The sequence below is a fragment of the Pelobates fuscus genome, chromosome 3, assembly GCF_036172605.1.
Source record: "Pelobates fuscus isolate aPelFus1 chromosome 3, aPelFus1.pri, whole genome shotgun sequence".
NCBI lineage: Eukaryota > Metazoa > Chordata > Amphibia > Anura > Pelobatidae > Pelobates > Pelobates fuscus.
Window position 1 is genome coordinate 33,032,912 of NC_086319.1, and position 7,120 is coordinate 33,040,031.

Genomic DNA, 7,120 nt, shown 5'->3' on the forward strand with positions numbered 1-7,120 from the left:
ATTTGAAAGAACTGAGCATCAGTTAATCCTTTTCACCACCACTTTTTCACTTTAGATCAATAATATGTAAACTTAATAAAAGTGATTAAGTAAAAATAAAAAAAAATGCCACATTCAAAATAATTTATGATGCAAAATAAAAAATAAAAAAGTTTTATTTTGGTCAATTTACTTAGCTTTATTGTTTTGTTTTCATTGTTTGTTTGTTTTGTTCATTCTTTTCCATCACAGATCAAATTGTGAACCCACATTTTAACATTTCTTTTGGACACATTTTAAAATTATTATCGAACTGTTTCAGGAAACTTAATGTAAAAAAACCAAATCTTGCTACTCTGACAACGTCTAAATTACCTGTTATAGCAAGCAGTCTAATTCTTTAAAGGAACACTTCAGGCGCCATAAGAACTCCAAGACAGCCTCTGGATTATGCATGATCATGTCAAGATATCATAAAGTGTGCAAATCCAGGAAGACAATGAGGTATTTCATCAAAGGGCAAACCCATATCAGCAACCCTGTAGGCGAAATACCTCAAATGTCCAAATGTATGGGAACTTAGAATGTCCTGGTCTGCCTATTATTGGGGGCTAGGAATTACCTGGTCTGTCCAAAGTTGTATTTCCCTTAATAACACCGATGAGGGCTTTAAGGTATTGAGTTTTTCAATTTCCCTCCAGTCCCTGCCCACATTTTCATGGAGAGGAGAGGCCAATTATCTGGTTAATCCAAGTTTTTCAAATCCTATTTTTCTTTTTGCTTTTCTTATTAATTTATTTATTTACTTATTTATTTATATTTATTGGCTCCCTTTTCTAAAATGTTGAGGTCTTACCCACCCATCATGTTAAAAATTTAAACAGCCATTTTTTTTTTCTGTGGGCAGCTACAAAATGTCACCTTTGCTAGTTTTTATTTTCTGAACTAATGCAAACTCAGCCCAAAAACTGGGAAACTATGTACCCCGAAAGAGCTGAGCTATGCTTGTAGTCTGCTAACTGTGCTAGTATGTAGCACAGAGTTTTACTGACGTCCAAGCATAGCTCAGACGCCAGAAAATGCAAATACAGCCATTAAAGATGAAAATGCAGCCACCAAAGAGTGATGGGATTTTGAGATAATATTTATGGTTTTATCTGCTTTTGAATTACACAAATGTATTACAGTCTAGCAGCCTGATCTCCATATATTTCATATTTAGGGTAATTTGTTTGTTAGATCTCACTTGAGGTGTTTTAATATTCACCTAAGAGGTTTGCCTTGATGTTGGCAGGTGAGCTTACACTTTGACGGTGATTACAGTAGTACTGAAAACCTCTGTCATTTACAGATCTACTTTGGGGATTGTGATGAAGCACAGGTAACTATTTTTTGGTTTAAATCTTTCGTTCTCTTAAAAAGACTTTGCTACACAAATGTTTTGAACAGCAGAGTCTTTTTAACTTCAGATAGCAAATTCTATTTGCACTGTTTATAAAATACTAGTTCTATCAAACTTTGGTAAACTGACTCGCGAGTGTTTATTAATGTTAGATTAATATTTGGGTCAATAAGCATTCTCTGCAGCAATATCTAAGTTACTGTATTGTGGCAATGAGCTGGAATAATATCATGCACTTGCTTCTCAAGTTCCTTCCAAACTATCAAAATACAAATCACTGGAAAGACTCATTATAGCCGACAAATGTACTGAAGAGTCCTTTACTTGATTACTGGAAGCAGGCATGCTTAAAAATGATGTGATTCACTTCAAAAACTGTTTAAAAACATAGAACATATACATTTCATCACCATGGAAACAGAATCAGGCTACATTCAAGGTACTCGAACTGTCTATTTCAGGGATGGCCAAAAGGTCGATCTCTAGCTGCTACAGAACTACAATGCACATGATGCTTTTATGTGGTTTTGAAACCTCTGGAAAACTATGTTTTGCCCACCAGCTGTCAATAGTTTTGTTGGTGTCTCCTGGAATCACAAATTGAAATGCTCAGATTATTTATTTACTATACTTGTGTGTAATCCATGCAGCCGTTTTATTAATTTATTTTTCCACCCATCTGAGAATTTTCTAGGAAATAACACCCCATTTTTTGTCGTTTCTGTAGAATTCGAGGATATATTTTTTGTTTCCTTTTTTTGCAATATGTTAATGCATACATAGCATCTCTGTGAAGGTCAGTGGTTCCCAAATCAGTGCTCAAGGCACCCCTACCAGTTCAGGATCTAGGAATTACCCAGCTGTGTCTAAAATAAAGAAACACAACTGGGTAATCCCTAAATCCTGACCTGGTATGGGTGCCTTGTGCACTGGTTTGGGAACCACTGTTCAAGGCGAAACAATGAACCCATTTTAATAATTTGATGGCCATTTCTGGTTGCTAATAACACATAACCCTAAAATAATCAGTTATTCACTAAAGAGAGATGTGTTGGGAATTTAAATTAAATTGAACATTTAAAACCAAAGTAGAAAAACAGAGAGCAAACCTAACAGATAAATTTTACAGTTCAGCCGGACAAAATCTGGTGTTTATTGAATAACCCTGACAGTGCTAGCAGTATAATTTGAGGTGACTTGAGGTACAGCTAGGTGCCATGGCACAAGATTTAAAAACCACTAATCTATATAATAAATGTAGCGGGATTGGTATCTCACAGTTGCATTCATGTATAAACATAACTAAAATTAAGGAAAAAACAGGAAACCTTTGGCATATAGAGGGTGAATGTGTCAGGTTTGTGGATATTGAATTACTTCTCTTTGTGAAAAAGTTCTCATCTGATGCAATTGAAGAAAACAATAATAATAATTGGGTCGACTGAGTTTTATCTGATGACAGCCTGCAGGGCATAGACTTAATGTTCATATTCTTCAATTTATGAAACATTTCCTACAGCAGTAATGATGTTATTCTGTTTTGCTACATAAAAAAAGACATTGAAGGTGCAGTGTAGACTTCACAGGATGGCAACTAAAGAACATTTTCATCATTTCACACTGTAAACAGAAGAATTGCATCCATACTTCCTGTAATTGTGTTTGACATGGAAAATGAGGTGAAAAGCAATGTTTTGTAGCTCACGTTTATTGAGTGAAGAACGTTGCTGTGAAAGTTTTGAGTGACATTGGTTTAAAGCCCAGTAGAAAGAGATTCTCATTTTACATAAATACTTGTAATTAATTCTACAAGATTTTATAATATGCCTCTGGGTGTGAATTTGTGCACATTCAGTCAAATGAGAATATGTGAGGTCAGGCACTGATATTAGACAACCCTTATTCCTATTCAACCCAAATATATTCAATGGAGTTGAAGTTAGGACTTTGCGCAGGCCTCTCGAATTTCTTTCACCAAACTCGTTAAACCATGTCTACATTGAACTCACTCTTTGAATATGGGCACAGTCATTCTGTAACAGGATAGGGCCTTCCTCAAAGTGGGTTTCTAGAAACATCCAATTGTTTAAAATGCCTTTGTATAATGTAGTATCAAGATGACCCTTTACTGTGCTAAGGTCAAGCCCAAACCCTGAAATTAAGTCGCAGGACAATATCCTTTCTCCATCAAACTTTACAGTAGGCAGTATGCATAGGTAGGTAGAGTTCTACTGACATCCACGGCACCAGGATTCTTCCAACAGGCTGCCATCAAATTCATCACTCGAGAGAGCATGTTTCCACTATTCCAGAGTCCAGTTCTTGTGCGCTTTATATCAGTTGACGCTTGACATTGATCATTTTAATTTAAAGTTTGTGTACAGCTGCTCAGTCATGAAACCCATTTAATAAAGCTCCCTAAAATTCCTTCCGGGGGACAATTCAAAACTTTGTAGTCAGTGATGCAACAGATGATAATTTAACAGATGGTATCTATGCTTCGCACTTCAGCACTTGGTACCTCACTTTGTAAATATGTGAGGTCCAACACTTTGTGATTAAGCTGTGGTTGCCTCCTAACGTTTCCATACCACAATTTTACCACTTACATTGATTTCAAATTCTTGACGTGTTTATTTTAAGAACAAGCTACATGTTGCGGATTTATTTTTGGTAGTGTTCTATTTCAATATATAGTCACTAGTGATGTTGCGAACTGTTCGACGGGAACCGTTCGCCGGCGAACATAACTTGTTCGTGGTGAACGCGGCGGGCGTACATATGCGATGGTCGGTCCGCCCCCTATTCGTCATCATTGAGTAAACTTTGACCTTGTACCTCACAGTCAGCAGACACATTCCAGCCAATCAGCAGCAGACCCTCCCTCCCAGACCCTCCCACCTCCATGACAAATAGGGGGTGGACCGACCATCGCATATGTTCGCCCGCCGCGTTCGCCACGAACAAGCTATGTTCGCCGGCGAACGGTTCCTGGCGAACAGTTCGGGACATCACTAATAGTCACAGTTGACTTTTAAAATATTAGAACTTTAGAAACTATGTATCTGATGGCTGGACCTGTCATATGCAAGGCTTTTGCATCCTCATTGTGTCTGCTTGGAAAAATCAGAGTTTGACAAAACATTTTGTTTTGGACAGCAACCATAATCCTAAACCCTATAGATGAGCTTCTCTGTGGGCTAAATTGCTAGATTTCCATGGCCAATAAGCCCCAAACACACTATTGCAAACCTACTTCAAAAAATACTGTTGCTAGAAATTCTTAACAGCATTAGATTGTTGTATTCTGTGGAGGCAATTCTTCTACTTCTGTGGAGGCAATTCCCTTCTTCTTCTGCTTTGGGCTGTTGTTACTCAGCTCTGGAACAAAAACAATAATGTATAGTATTAATTTCAACATGACAAATAGCATCAGATATAAATCAGGTATAGTTATATCAGACCATTCAGAAATTACATATCTATATATAACAAACAAGTCAACGTTTGATTCATCTCATGCCATTGTGATGTTAATTTGTGTGCATTAGTAAAGATGGAAGGTTTAAAGGGACACTATGGCACCCAGACCACTTCAGCTCACTGAAGTGATCTGGGTGCAGTGTTCTAGATCCCTTAAATCGGCAAATGGAATTATTGAAGTTTTTAAGAAACTGCAACAATTACCTTCAGAATTAAATCCACCTCGAGTGGTTGTCTACTACTATACAAAGCATTGTATAATGCTTTCCTATGGGGAGATTTTAATGTGAGTGCAGCCATTGCCTTATACAATATAAAAACTATTTATTATATTTACAACTTGTTAACAAATAAGGGGCCTTCAGTCCAGTGATGACATCTTTTCAGATTTATTATCCATGGATTTTTTGTTGCCATAATTCTTCACTTAGCAGACTACAACACCGAAGAATGACCTTATTGTGCAGGACAGATTTCCATATTGGTTGAAAATCGTTCTCTAAATTCAGCATTATTCAGTAATAAGAATCAAAACAGAGCTTCTTGTGCAGATCATAGAACATCTGCATTTTATAATGTGCTTAATACAGCCATTTGCAATATACAGCTTTGTGCTCTTATTCCCGAACAGCTATATTGGCATGCTGACCGATAATACTAATAATGATTATAATTAGAACTAACCATTGCATGCATCTATCCCTGCCTATGGAGCTGATATTGATTACAATACATGCAAACCAATTATCACAACAGAAAGAATATATATTAATATAAAACCTATTCTTAAACTGTACATGTCATGGTAGATTCGACGTACACTTTTTTTTTTTTTTAAAGAGCATAAAATTCTATCTCTACATTGCATTAGCAGATTCACTAGCAAATGTATAGATTGGGAGAAAAAAAACATTTCATTGAAGTTGTCTGGGTCTTGCAGTAATTGATAAACAGCAATAATTACCTTGCATGGTTAACTCCACCTCTAGTGGCACTTTCGGGTCCTTAGCGGACTTTTGGTCTGCTAAATGACACTGGACATCCCCACGCTTTGCATGAGGACATCTGAATCACGTAAAACCCCATAGGAGGAGCACTGATTCAATGCTTTCCTATTGGGAAGTCCTAATGTGATTGCAGCGATCCCCACACATATGCATTATGTCCCAGCGGCTGATGTTGGAAGAGGAGAAGTTTCCTGGTGGGTTGCCCTACTTCTATCTGGGGATGATGTGCTTTGTGAGCGGCTCCTTAGCCAAACCCCAGCGCAGCCATTCATCTGCTGGGCTCCTCTCTGCTGCTTGCAAGCTCAGGGAGAGCACCCAAGCAGAGCACACTGCTTGCTGCAGGCAGGGGAAGCTGGGACATGATTTGGTATCCTGGCTGCCCCCTGCCTGTGAACACCGGAAGAACTCTAAGCGGAACAGGAAGAAGCCTGTGCTCACAGTGCACGGCTTTCTTGCTTCCCCCTACCAGAAACAGAGTAGCTACCTGCAGGTCGGACTTCTTCTCCTCTTCACAGCACCCAGGTATGGCAGGCTAAGGGAGATGGTTTATTGTGTGCATGGTTTTAAATTGGTGTTTGATTGTGTGTGTGTGTGTGTGTTTTAAATTGCTGTATTTTTTGTGTGTTAATAATGTGTGGCTTTATGTAAAGTGATGTGAGTTTGTGTTTGAGTGACAGTGTGTGTGTGTGTGTGTGTGTTAGTCAAATTGTATAAGTGACACTGTGTTAATGAGAATGTGTAAGTGACTCTTGTTTGTGTGTGTGTGTGTGTGTGTGTTTTAGTGAAAGTGTGCAAGTTAAAGTGTGTGTTAGTGAGAATGTGTAAGTGACTCGTGTTTGTGTGTGTGTGTTAGTGAAAGTGTGCAAGTGAAAGTGTGTGTTAGTGAGAATGTGTAAGTAACTCTTGGTGTGTGTGTGTGTGTTAGTGAGAGTGTGTAAGTGATACTGTGTTAGTGAGAATGTGTAGGGTACTGTGTGTGTGTGTGTGTGTATGTGTGTTAGTGAGAGTGTGTAAGTGACACTGGCTTAGTGAGAGTGTGTAAAAGACACTGTGTTAATGAGAATGTGTAAGTGATGTGTGTGTGTTTTAGTGAAAGTGTGCAAGTGAAAGTGTGTGTTAGTGAGAATATGTAAGTAACTCTAGGTGCAAGTGACAGTGAGTGTTAGTGAGAGTGTGTAAGTAACTCTGGGTGTGTGTGTGTTAGTGAGAGTGTGCAAGTGACAGTGTGTGTTTGTTAGCGAGAGTGTGC